Genomic DNA, 14325 nt, shown 5'->3' with positions numbered 1-14325 from the left:
CCTTGTGCCCTTTTTGGTGAGATTCAGAGTATCAACCCTGGAAAATCCGTGAGCCTTCCATCCTTTCTGTTGTGCTTCCATCCATTTGTTTTTCCTACCCACAGCTAACAAGAGAGCCATGGAGGCACTAGGCCTGCCCAGCCTGAAGGAAGGAGCTGACTCTTTATGGAGTTTCATTACAGAAGTCTCAATCAGCCATTAGAGGTTCATTTAAATGGGTTTTCTTGAGCTTTAATAGGATATGGCAGTGCATTCATAGCCAGCTTTCCTCAGGTTTTACTGAAAGTGGTATAAGTGGGTTTCTTCAAGTACATGTGATTGCTCATAGCCACTGAAGTTGATTTGAATCACTTGCTACCAGGCTCACCAATTTAGCCTGATAAATTGTGCATTATTAAATGGGGGAAGGGAACAAAGCTGTGTTCTCCCAGAGAAGAAAATGCAGGATTTCTCATCAATGAAGAATGATTCCTCTCATCAGCACAGTCTGAAAAAGGCCATAATGAACCATTTGCACCTAAGAGCACAAGCCTTCAGTCTACCTCATCCCTGATCAGTCCTTGTGCTCCCAGATTCAGAGATGATGGGCTCTGCCCAGAGGCAGACACAGGGCAGGTAAATATGACCAGCAGCTCCATGTGTTCAGCTCAGTGTGCTTATATCAGTGCTGCCTGGCCATGCTCATCAGCCTTCAGTGTTACCCTCTGTCCAGGCAGCTCTGCCTCCCTGCTCAGGAGCACTGGGCTGCAGAGTGTCCATGGAAAGGGATTCAGCCCCTCACCCCTGATAAAGAAACAAACATATTTGGAAGGCTTTTTCTTTGTGTTCAATGGGAAGCATCTGCCATGCAGGAAATAACTGACTCTGGGGAGCTGTCTCACCCTCACCCACACAAGCTGCTTGCCAGTCTAGTGGTGGTCACACAGGAGGTCACAGATTGGGCTTTGGGAAGGGCTGGTCTCCATCACTGCTGTAATGAGAGTGCTGCTTTGGGTTGATGTTCTGAAATGCATTTTAGCTGCAACAGTGTCTGGGTATGCAAATAACCCACTGTGTTTGGATGACACTGAATGTAGTGCTTTTAATAAATACACTGTGTGAGCACAGGGCTTCCTGCTCCCCCAAGGCTGGCATCCTGCTGAGGTGTCCCAGGCTGCGTGGGGCTGTGCAGCCAGGTGCCAGGCTGCATTTGCCATCTCAGCAGGGTTATTAAAGCTCTCAGAGTGACAGCCCTGTGTGCAGGCTGTGCTGCAGCCCCGTGGGACCCCAGCTCATGGCCTGATGGATGGACCCCTGTTAATGAGCTCCGAAGGGAACCACATGGAGCCCTCCCTGCTGGAGGCACAAGTCTCCAAGGGAGGGAGTTAAAAGGGGGCAAAAAAGAACAGTAGAGAAAAGGGATAGACTCCAGATAGCTCCTTTGGGGATGTGAGGGTTGTGCTTGATTAAAAGCAGTGCTTTATGAAAATGTTATTTGCTATGCTTGGAAGATGACATTCAGTGCAATAAGAGCGTACAGCAAACCTAATATGGTCCCTGTGGAAAGGGCTGGGGTGTGGGCCTGGGAATGCATCCTGCCCTCTTATCTTTGATCCCTCCCCTGCAGTAGCTGGGTTTTTCCTCCTGGTGCTGGGAGGTTCCACTTTCTCCCAAATATGTGGGCATTGCTCCTCTGTGGCAGGGTGCAAGGAATGATGCAGAAAACCTCTTTGATGAGGAGATTCTCACAAGCAGAGGACTGTGACTGCCTCTCTGGGAGACAAGGATGACTGATACCCAAACCTCAACCCTCCAATCCTGTCCTGAACTCACAGGGTGTATTTGTTTTGGCTGCCATCAGCTTGGCTGCACCAGCACAGCTGGAATGAGCCTTTCAGAAGGTGATGCACAGATCTATTTCCAAGTAGTTTGCACTAGACTTTGTCTGGATGTGTTTGGTTTTTAATGCTTTCCCAGAACACTTGTAAATTTTTTATTTCTGCTGAGAGCAGGAGAAACTAGCTGCTGTGCACAGAATAAAGTTGATTGTCTACAAAGTTTAATGCTGTTTTCTTGCTCTATTATTTGGCCGTTCTCTGTTTGTGCAAAACTGGTTTAAAGCTCACTCAGAGCTCCTGGGCTGTGTAAGGAAGAGAAAGGGGAAAAGTTATTTCTCTGCTCTGCCAAAATATACAAAATTTTATGTACCATGATGGAAAGTTAAGGTGAAAAGGGCTGGATCTGAGACAAGAAACATTTCTTTAATTTTCTCTACTTTTTTTAACAGGATTTGCTGTTGCTTTGAAAGCCTCCTGCTATTTTACAGGCAATAAAAAAGAGAGACTGAAAGCATTTATTTCCTGAGACCTGCTTGTTTCTTGAGCTCTGCTAAAGTGAGCAAAGGAAGGGAGCAGCCTGAGCCCAGCAGAGCCTTCATCCAGCTGGGGAGAGCAGGGTCTGCTGCCTGGCCATAATAACTGAGAGCTCCCTCCTGCTTGGCAGCCCTTGTTCTGTGGCCTGTCCTGTGCAGCCCTGGGGCTCCTGAGGATGGGAGCTGCCTCCCTGGGGCCAGGTGAGCTCCAGTGCTGAGAGGAGTGCAGGTGAGAGCTCTGTCCTGTGTCTACACCAGTGACTGCTCTGGGCTCACAGCAGTGGAGATTTCACCCAGCCAGAGGCTGCTGGCTGCACCACCATCCCCCTGCTGGCCCCCAGTGCCAGCACTGCCCTTCCCAAGGGCTGCCAGGGGCTGCAGGCAGCAGCAGAGCCCCAGGTGTGGCCCATCCCCAGCCTGGGGAGGCACAGGAGCTTCTGCTGTGCCAGGGCTCCTGCAGGACAGTGACCCTGTGAGTCTCCACTGCTGGCAAACCCAGGTCATGCACATGCAGATCAAACCTGCAGCTGCATGTTAACACTCACAGACCATTCCAGAAGCATGTGCTCTAAATGAGAGGGTGCGTGAAATCAAAAATATTTTCGCATGATTCTCATACAGTTTAGCCTTCCTTTGACCCACAGCTTTACTTTCACTTACTGCCATTGTTTTTGGCTGAAAATTACAAAGCTGAAAGAGCATCTGTTCCAAATAATGCTGGTCAGGCTTCTGGATAACAGCTTGGCAGCTTCCTGCCAGGAGCAGTTGCTGTGGCTTCTTGATTACTCTTAAGTATTCAATGTTTTGAGGAGGATGAGAAAGTATCATGAGGATATCATTATCCATTCCAAGACACTTATTAGCAAAAATGATGGGAGTATAGCCACAAGTTGTACAAAAGCTAGTATTTTAGCTTTTAAACAGAATAAATAAACAAAACCAAACCCCACTGCTGAGTTTGTGAGCTGATCTCTCCAGCAGCAATAGCTGGAGACTGGAGTTACTGAACCTGCAGCCCAGGGTTGCTGATGGGATCTTGTGTGCACAGACTCTGTGCTGTCTGCATTCCTGCCAGATGGAAATGGAAATGGTTCCTTGTGTTTCTTGCAAAGGGTAGGAAGATCTGGTTTTCTCCTGATTTACTTGCCTCCTGGTTTCTCTGGTATCTTGGACACTCTTGTTTGTGAACATGCCTGCAAGTTTCTCAGCATTTTTTTCTCTCCCTCAGTTCAGATTATTCCCTAGCTCACCCTACTTTTCTATTATCTATTCAGAGGCTTAAACTAGAAACTAATGGAGTAAAAAGTTATTACATTGAAAAAAAATAAGAAAATAAAAATAAACTTCTAATTTTTTTGGCTGAATTCCCTTGACTAAATCATATGGGATTTTTATTTGCTTCAGCAGGTCCCCAGGCTCCTGACTAATGGTGCAAAATGTTAATAGTTTCTCTCACTTTCCTGCACTCTTTCACCCCTCCTCCAACCAATATCACAGTCTATCCATTCTGAGTTGGGTTTTTGGGTTGTTTCAGTTTTTTAAAAATACTTTACTTCCCCATAGTAATAATACTAATGAAAGCAGGCATGAGCCAGAGTGTCCAAATCTGTACCCTAAACTTCACAGGATGCAGATTATCAAATAAATTATAAGAGGCAAATCAGTCAGATTGCCATACTTGTCACTAATTTACACCTATGTGTAAATAAATATTTTCTAGCAGTCGTGTTGCTAAGCCTGAAGTTAGACAGCTGAGTCTTTCAAGGGTAAAATTGATATTGCAATGTTGGGCTATGAAGCAGCACTGCAAGAAGTGAATTCTTGGGATCTCATGGAGGAGCGGGCTGAATCATGCAAGGAGGGTTTAACCAAAGTGGGTGTCTGAAGGTTACATCCTCCTCAGGAGTGTTTGAGTTTGGGAATAAACAGTTTCCTTGGCAGAGACCAGCCCTGAGTTAGGGACTGACACAGGTGGGAGAGGCTCAGGAGCCCCTTGCCCAAAGCACAATCCCCCATCAATTACCAGGAAGGTTTCCATGTGCTGAACATTCCAGGAGGCTTTGCTTGGCAGCCCTGTCAATCATCCCCAATGCACTCTGAGAAGGGAAATTTGGGCAGTTTATAATTCTGTGTTTCCTGCTGTGTGTTGAGCACAGACTTTTGCATCTGCCCTGCTGCTGGTGTACCAGGCAAATGCTTTAGGGGGGCTGCTTTGCTTTGGGATGGGGCATGTGAACAGCTGGCAGAGTTATGTCTCCCCCACTCCTATGAGCTGTAGAGGCCAAAATCCTGCTGAAATGTTCATTTTTCTAAAGCCCTGCAAGAATGACACAGCTCTGCATTCTGGGGCCTGTCGTGCCCAGACCAGCTGCAGGTGGCAAGAGGGCAGATTACAACAGCATCATTTCAATTCTTTGGGCTTATTCCCATACCAAAAAACCTACAAACATTTTTTTTCCCTGAGTTTTCCATTAAATGAAGCTCAATACTTCCAAAGTGAAAAGAAAAAAAACCAAAAACCCAAGAAAACAAACTAATATAAATATAAGGGAGTTGTTATTCCCCAAACCATCATTAAGAATGTAGGAACCCACAATTTGAGCTGCATTTTAAAGACACTGCTCTAAAAGCCTAAGCAGAGCATAAACAAGCAAACAAAAATGTGATTTTATGGGTATGACATCCCCAGCAACCTCAAACTGACCCTGCAGTGACCTATAGAATTGTGGTTTAGGCCTGATCACTTCAGACTGAGCTTTCCAAGCAATGGAGTGATGGGGATATTGTTTTCTGTTTTCTTGCTCCTTTTTGGCACTGCTGTGGGCAGCTTTGGTGTGAAGCAGCTGGACAAAGTGGCCTGGAGGTGCTTTGCTTTGCAAAACATTTCCACAGGGGCATGGAAATCACTGGAGCTACAAGCAGGAGTTTGCCACCACAGGGTCACCTCCTGTGGGCTGTACAGCTCCTGCAGTGCACCTGAGTAACTGGAGTAAAGGCATGCCTGATGTGGCTGAGGTGGAGTGGTGAATGTGGAGCTGAATTTGGAGCTAATTCAGTGATTTATGGGCTATGCCAGACCCTGTACCAATGCTTCAGTGCTTTACAGGGACTGCATTCCCACTCCAGTTTGTCCCCCTCACTAGTGCTACCCTAAAGCTGAGGAAAGGGGAAGCCTTTAATGACCAGGTTTGGGGCACTCACATGCCAGCTCAGCTCAGCTCCCAAAGCATCCCCTTCTGATGGAGCACTGCCCTGTCCCAGAGACATCCTTCCCTTGTGCACACCATCAGCCATGGGAAGGTGGTAAAAGACTGAGTTCTTCTGTCATAACAACTCCACTTTCATTCCTTGAGGTTATTTGTAGCCTATATAATCATAGCAATTACATACAACCACTCTTAGCTGCATAGCTTAATTACAACTAATGCACGTCATTTCAATTAATTTTAATTATACTGAAAATGTGAAGAGTCTGTTATTCCATTGTTAAAACCATTTGGGACAAACAAGACTTAAGTGCTAAATTTCATAGAGGACCTAGTTATTAATTTTAACTCACTAATGAATGGATGCATTTCTAAATTCTCTGAAGATATAGTCTCTACTTGAAGAGTCAGTGCTGTAGATTTATGGATATGCTGGCTTGTAGAGATATTCAGTCCCAGCTTCAAATGCAAACTACTGCTGTCTCTAGCAATACTACCAAAGTTATTTCATGTTAATTAAAAGTAACCACCTTAAAATTAACATCCTCTGTTGATGAAATATCAGTGTGTGGACATACTTCTGACAAAATAAATGTAGGCATGACCACTTACTTGGAATAATTTTAGCTTCTAATTAATCCAACTATTTTCTAAGACATTGAAATCTACCTCCTACTAGCTCATTTCTATTTAGTGTTTGAAAGAAAATGTTTCATGCTCCTCAGGCAAGTTTGGAAAGTCTAATTTATGATATGTACTATTTTTATCTGTTCTTAACAAATACAACTCCCTTAGAAATAAAATGTTTCTGGAGTTTGCTACATTAAAAGGAAAAGAAAACATAGCAGAAACTTTGAGTCCAGTTTTAAAGCATAAAAGGGTTTATCTTATCTAGAGCAACCAGTACAGGATAACCAGTGTTATCTTATCACCACATATTGATGTCAGGGTTTAAAAGGACTTGAGGCTGTTATGCTACACGGAGCAGAACTCCTACACTGATAAACACTGATAAAGCTGCAGTGCTCTAATCTAAACTACACCTTCTTTCTGCCCCAAATACACATGAGAAGAGCCAGAAACATTTCTTCCTTGCACAGCACAATCCTCTCAGTGAGGGTGGGCTCCTTGTCCCTCTGGTGCTGCCAGGGAAGGTCCCTACACAGCCACAGCCTTGGGGAGGAGAAACAAATCCTGGCCAGGCTTTGCCTGTGGGGATTGCTGAGCTCCAGCCTTGCAGGAATAACCTGAACCAGCAGCATGGGGTTTGTCAAAGGGTGATGTTCATGTGAGCAGGAAATAAATGGGCCCAATCCCAATTCCCTTCTGTGAGTGGCAGCAGCCTGCACTCAGTGTTGACTGCAGCAGCTCCAACCCTTCACCAGCCTGGCTGGAATGATGTGCAGTTCCTTCAGGAAGGGATATTCAGCCTTAAGGACTTTGCTTGGAGCAAAAGAGACACACACAAAGTGAATCAGGTCCTGCAAAGTGAGAGTTTGCCAGGTGTGGGATGCAGGCTGGGACCCCAGGCTGCATCAGTGGTTCCTTCTTGCCTGAGTAACGTGGAACAACAGGGATCCCAATTAATAGAAGGATGTTAATGATTCCAGGGGTCCTGCTTTGCCTTGCACAGGTGCTGCACTCCAGCATTGCTCTCTCACAACAGCAGGCTCTGGACAGAGACTATAGCTGGCCTAAGTTTGCTTCAGGGTTTGCTTCAGGGAAGGGGTTTCTCTGCAGGCTGTGGTGAGGGCATGGGAGTGGCACTGATAACATTGAGGCTGCTGGAGCCAAGGAGAAACCAAGTCATGGGCAAGGTCCTGGCTCACCTCTGTCTGCACACAGCCTGTCAGAGGGAGTGTGCAGTGCAATGAGGCAAAGGGCACGGGGGTGTACAACAGAAATAAGGATGTACAACATCAGTAACCAACATGAAAGCTCGTAGCAAGGACCAAAGTACAAGGTAGAGATAGTCATGCTGCAGATGTTCAAAATGTAGTACATAGGACACCCACACAATCTATGCATGAACTCAGAGCCTGACACCTCTTGCCTGCTCATGCAATTCCAATTAAATTTGGGTGCATTAATCTCTCTATTCTTAATAGAAACTCACTGGCTTGCTCTCTCTCACCTCCATTTTCTGCCAACTGCAGATAAAACACCCAGTCAGCCCTCTGCTTATTTGATCCTAAGGTGAAGTGATCAAACATGCTTGCAGCCTCACTGAAGGATCACACAGAATGAGAAAGTGGCCTGCAAGGCAGATTAGTGAAATTGCTTCCATTACAGCTCCAGGCACGGACAGTTGCTGTCTTGGCACGTTTCTTTTATGACAAGCGTAACTTTTCCTACCTTTCCCTTCAGTTCTGCTGTGGCCTTGGTGTCCCTTTCTCTGGGTGCTGAGGTTAAAACCCCACACCTGGGAAGCATGGCAGCCTTGCAGGGCCTGATGTTGTACTCTACCATCAGCTTGCACCAGCTTCTTTTGCTTCAGCAGAGCTGCTCCACCCAGATGTAGGTGTCGTGACACATATGGTACAACATGCATTTTCTCTGTGCTGCCTTGAGCTGACAGAGTGTGATTCCCAGCTGTGTGGCAGCAGAGCCATTGCTCTACAGTCCTGGGACCAAGATTCTGTCACTCCTTCCAAGCTTTTTTATAAACAATATGTGGCAATTTTACCAATTAAGTGTGTGGGGAAGCAGCGAGTTTGGATCAGATGCACGCAGCAGCTGCCACAGCATGACTGCGCAGCACAGAGAGGCTGCAAGCACTTAAGCAAGACAGAATTATCATAGCACAAGATTAGTTCAGATATCATAAAGCACTGTTCCAACAGCTCCCCACCAGGAAATCTCCACCCATCCCTGCAGTGAGATGTGTATCCGTCTTACAATGTTAATTGTGCTGGCCCTGCCACTTCGCCGTGGTTTCTGTAGGCAGCTCAACGTAACAAACCTGGACAGCAAGGGCATCCCAGTGCTGGGGTGCACAGTCCAAAAAGGAATAAATGTAAGTCATGTAGTTCTGCTGAACCTGTGGTTTAAAGCTTCTAATTGCTAACTTTCATCTTTTACCAGCATAAATAATAAATGTGGCATGTTCCCCATTTTCCATCACCGCCACATTATTAAAGCAATAAAACAATTTCAAAGGTGTGGTTATCATAAGCTAATGGCACCTCTAGGGGATTACTAACACCCCAGGAGACTTCTTAGTCTTAAAAAACCCGATCCCCACTGTCAGTGTCTATTAGCTCAGTTGTGCCAGCACGTGCACGGCGGGCCCTGCTCGTGCGGTGCCACTCGGCAGGACACGCCAAGTGACACAACTGAGGGCATAATTAGGTCAGAAGATGCTTCCAGGCAGACAATTAAATAAAGGAGTGGAACCCTGCAATCACACACAGTTCAGATGATGCACACACACAGGTAACCCAGCTGCCTACAGACCAGCTGCAGCTCCTTCTAGCCCAGAGAGGGAGAGAATCCTCCTTATGGGAGAAATGGGGAACAAGCTCTCCCTGCAGAGCTCTGCAGTGAATGCAGAGCTCACCTGACAGCATCTCCTCCAGAACAGGCTGGTGGGAAGGGAGTAGGTGACTTTGAGAGAGCCTGGAGGCATTGCTTGGTGGGGTTTTGTTGTGCTGACAGCAGAACTGTCTCTGCAGACAAGCCTCCCGTCTGGCACACGGGATGGTTTGGGAGCACTCCTTACACACCACTGCCTTGTGGATACTCCTCCCTTCCCTGCCCAGTCTCTGTAATCTTGGAATGACATCATCGGGAATTAGTTAGTTAGTTTTAGTATCTGCTGGGGCGTTAAGCCCAAGCTATTTAGCACATCAAAACAACAGCATTAGCAAACAGACCTTCCTTTAAGGTAATTACGCACCAAGGAGACTGCCTTATCTTTCATCTCCTGTTTATTTTGCTAACAGTCACCCAGATTCTTTAAGTAATACCTTCCCTGCTATCAGTTATCAAAGCAATGATGGAGGTAAAAGACAGCTGAATGCTCTAAGCTCCAACAGCAAAAGCCTCACAGGTGGGAGGAGGAGGAGGAGGAGGGACAGCTGAATAAGGATGAGGGATGAGGATTGTCTGTCTCTGCCTTTGTCTGCCTGTCAGCAACGCTAAGCTGGGAGTTCTCATCCTGCAGGACTTTGCACAGCCTGGAGCAGGGATGGGATTTGGAGAACATGCCCTACACTCTGTCATGCCATGGAGGCTTCATGTGAGCACAGGCTTTTGCTAATTGCTCTTGCAAATGATCACAGTGAACCTTCAACTTCCACTGTGCCCACACTTCACTATCACCTGCAGTGAAGATAAAGGGGGCAAGAGTGGGAGGATCTAGAGAATGGGCATAAGGCAAAGCACAGCAGCCTCAAAGATCAGTATCAGGCTAAGCAAGGACTTTAGGTGAGCACTGCCACCCTCCCCCATGTGAAGGATGAATTCACACTCTGGTAGGCAGCAGAAGGCACCAGTGTCTTGGCCACATCACCCAGAAAGCACACTGGGAACTGAGCTGCTTGGCCCTGTGCTCAGCTTTTAAATAATAATGCACAAAGGAACCTTAGGAACATTTTAAAAGTCCTGCAGAGAGAATGGGGTGGAGTGAGTTGTGTCTGATTAAAGCAATGGAATACTTGAGTTTGGGGAGAAGTAATGCAAACTGGGGAGTCTTCTTGTAGTTTCTGTGAGGACCTGAGGACTGTGAGGCCAGTTGTAGAGGCACAAATCCTCTTCCTGTGACTCACCAGAAGGACACAGTACCTGTGCCCTGTCTCCCAAGTGCATCCAAAACAAAAAGCAGTAAAATGCCTTGAGGAAACAAAACCTTGGAGACAATCATAGTGCAGTGCTCGAATTGCAAACCTACCAGGAGTAAGAGTGAGCACAAGGTGTAGGACCTGTCTCCAATAAGGAGCAGAGGGAATGGAAGGTGCTCTCAGTGAAAACAGTGCTGGGACACCAGTAAATAACCTGTGCTGTGCAGCACTCACTGCTTGAGCAGCAGGGAGCACGGGGGTGAGCACTGAGCCCCTCCTCTCCTCACTTCCAGCCAGGCACAGCTGTACAGACAGGAACAGGGGCTGCCCTGCAGTGCTGGGATGCTCTGACTGCTCTGGCACTCTGGCAGCTCTGCCATCTGTGTGTCCTCCATGGGAGCTTCCTCACAGCCTTTCCCACAGGGGAGCTTTAGGGCCGTGCCAGCCCCAGCTGTTGGCACAGCCACAGCCTCCAGCTCTGCTCTTTTTTTTCAAGACAGGTTGTGTAGCATTTGACCTCAGAGCATGAGGGTCCAAATTAACAGCATATCTGGATAAAATAATGGAATGCTGACATGAGGAAGCAGGTTTTGGGGACACAGTCTATATGAATTCAATACATGGATGAAACAAAGGGTGGGAAAAATGCTCTTTAAATTCACTCACCATCTTTTTTCATTCTGTTGTTAGACATCATTGCTGCCATTCAAAATTTTTAATTCCTTTTATGGGCCTATTTATAATGTCATATCCATGAATTAAAGGACAAAATAATATTTTCTGCTAGTTACAACTCAGCAATGGACAATTGATATTACACTGGCAGAAAATAGGGTGAAAATTAAATATCCAAACAATTTTCAAACAGGAATCAAAAGTAATCTAGAAGTTACTGTAAGCTTCTATTTCGTAAAATAATGCAGATACTAAGAGGAAAATCTTTTAACATTCAAAAGATAATGTAATTATGGCTGATAAGCAGAACAATTGGGGGAGTTATTCAGGTTTTTATGGCTTTTTCATATGTGACTGATGGAAACAGTAATTTAAATCCTTTTGGGTATTGGCACAGTCATGCAGATGACAAAAGCATGAACTGTAAACAAAGGACTGCAGGAAGTGAATGCACTGTGTTTCAGAAGGATATCCAGGAATGTGTGATTCATTCATAGTCGAATACAAAGAGTAAATTGGGATACCAGAGCACTCTGCTGACTCCACTAAATGGGGAGATTTTTAAATGCACCTGGAGGAATAATAACAAAAAAAGGACCTAGATAGACTAGAAAGCAGCAAAATAGGGAGATTTAATGTGGAAAACTGTAAGTAAATCTGTCTAGGGAAAACTAATTCAAAACACAGATGTTTTCCTGGAGAGAGAAATCTTGAATGTAATCATGTTAAAGCAGACAAGGAATGACAACAGAGTTAATGGTAAGTCCCTGGTGCAACAGGCAGCACAAATTAGGCTGGGAGTTAGTCTGCATGGACTGACAGCCCAGTGTTCACCATCCCTCACTCCTGCAGAGCACAGCTCTTGCTGTGAAATGCTAATTCTAGCTGTGCCATGGGCACAGAGAGAACTCAGAGGGGAGGCTGCTCTAAAACGTAAGGTTTAAGACAGGAGATAAGCCCATTAATTCTAAAACTGAAATATAAAATGTTCCTTGGCATGGCAGATTTAAGAACTAAACAGAAGCTAGAAACCCACTGGCAGATCATCTTTGTGTTGCAGAGTTTAGGGTGTCCTTTATCATTCATCTGAAAATTTCCTCTTAAAAACCCACCCATGACTGACAGATAAAACTCCATCCAAAGGCAACAATAGAAAAGGCTCAGTGACTTTCTATTAAGAAAAATGCTTTCCTTTAAAATAAAAATTCACTGGATTAAGGGTGATTAATAAAATGTCCAGAAACCAACTATCAGAAATGTTATTCTGGACTCAGGAAAGGAAATGTTGACCCTTTCTGGGCAGAAAACCTGCAGAAGGCAGCTAGTGGTGGCAGTGCCTGGCAGTGCCAGGCTGGTGTGTCCCAGCCCTGCCTGCAGAGCTGCAGGTGAGTGTCCTGGTGACAGCTTGGGCACAAATGCAGTGCTGCCACATGGGCTGCCTGCCCAGGGGTGTTCGTGCCCCAGACTGTGTCCCATGGATTCCGTGGGTCCCAGCAATTGCAGTTTTAGGGTGGGCAGGGAGATGCTGCTCCCCTCCACAGCAACACGGGCTGCGGGCAGCACTAAAGGGCTCGGCTGCTGGCTGCAGCTTCTATTTCCAGAGACGGACAAAATCGAATTTGGGAAGAGAAGAAGCTTTTGGAAGCACAGGACAATGACAGCCACCCAAGCAGCATTTTCTTCCCCGTATTGCCCAGGAGATTGCCTGAAACCTGCGGGGTTTCAGGGCGGGATGCAGAGGAGTGCACAGAGATGCGGTGATGCTCAGGGGCACACAGGGATGCAGAGGAGCGTGCAGGGATGGGGGATGCTCAGGGGAGGGCAGGGATGCGGTGATGCTCAGGGGAGGGCAGGGATGCGGTGATGCTCAGGGGAGGGCAGGGATGCGGTGATGCTCAGGGGAGGGCAGGGATGCGGGATGCTCAGGGCAGGCAGGGATGCGGGATGCTCAGGGGAGGGCAGGGATGCGGTGATGCTCAGGGCAGGCAGGGATGCGGGATGCTCAGGGGAGGGCAGGGATGCGGTGATGCTCAGGGGAGGGCAGGGATGCGGGATGCTCAGGGGAGGGCAGGGATGCGGTGATGCTCAGGGCAGGCAGGGATGCGGGATGCTCAGGGGAGGGCAGGGATGCGGTGATGCTCAGGGGAGGGCAGGGATGCGGGATGCTCAGGGGAGGGCAGGGATGCGGTGATGCTCAGGGGAGGGCAGGGATGCGGTGATGCTCAGGGCGGGCAGGGATGCGGGATGCTCAGGGGAGGGCAGGGATGCGGGATGCTCAGGGGAGGGCAGGGATGCGGTGATGCTCAGGGTGCTCAGTGGTACCCACCCCCCGGGCTCTCCCCCGCCCGTCCCCGGGCTGCTGCAGACCCACATTGCCATCTAGTGCCGCCGGGGCACAAGCACAGCCGGGAGCCATCGCCGCCGTGCTCAGCTGGCCGCGGGCTGCTCGCCTGGGACCGGCAGCTCCCCTCGCTGCGGGAGCGCAGGCGGAGCGGGAAATCTGCCAAAACTCAGGCAGGCATGTGCAGCCCTGCCGTAGGTCCTGCTTTGTCCCACCGGCACTGAAGGGCTTAATAAATGTGCAAACGGCTTTGCTTCAGAGCAAAACATTACAGCTAACAATGGAAGAACTGAAGTCAAGTCCAGCAGTGTTTGAAGTACCTAATATTTCTATATTTCCATGGAGCTTTACATGCTGATGTGCCTTGTACCTCCCCACCCTGAGCCTGGCTGCTGTGACCCTGCTCTGCTCGGTGCCAGCCAGGGCTGGGTGGGTGCAGGTTTAGTGCCCACTGAGCTGGTGCAGAGGACTTTGGTCAGGTTACAATACATAGTGAATGTTCTGGTGAGAATTGGGGTGTTCCCCTTGGTGCCCTAGGATCCAGCTGGGACAGCTCAGCTCTGCCAGCTGTGGTTTGCCTGCAGGGAGAAGGCAAGGGGAAGGAAGGAGGCTGAGCAGGTTGGGTCCCACCCTGTTCCTGCTGCAGATGCCATGTGTCTGTCCTGGCAGTGCTGCTGCTGCTCCTGTGCCCTCCACCCAGAGGTGAGCACATTGCAGCAGCAAATCTCTATCTCCAAAGGACAAGATTGTAATTACAGTATTTTATGTGGTGTCCTTCCATGCCAATCATTTTTTATATACACAAAGACACATACTAAATATTTTTCATGGGACTTCCCACCATAAGAGATTGAACTGTAAAGTGTTACTGAGTGTGTTATAAGAACACCAAGAAGCCTCAGGTGAGACAAGGGGTGCAGTGTGCTCAGTAGAGTATGTATGTTTAATAAAACCCAAGGCTTGTCTGTGCAG

Source organism: Erithacus rubecula (assembly GCF_903797595.1).
Source record: "Erithacus rubecula genome assembly, chromosome: 19".
NCBI classification, from domain to species: domain Eukaryota; kingdom Metazoa; phylum Chordata; class Aves; order Passeriformes; family Muscicapidae; genus Erithacus; species Erithacus rubecula.
Note: the sequence above shows the minus strand (reverse complement) of the source record.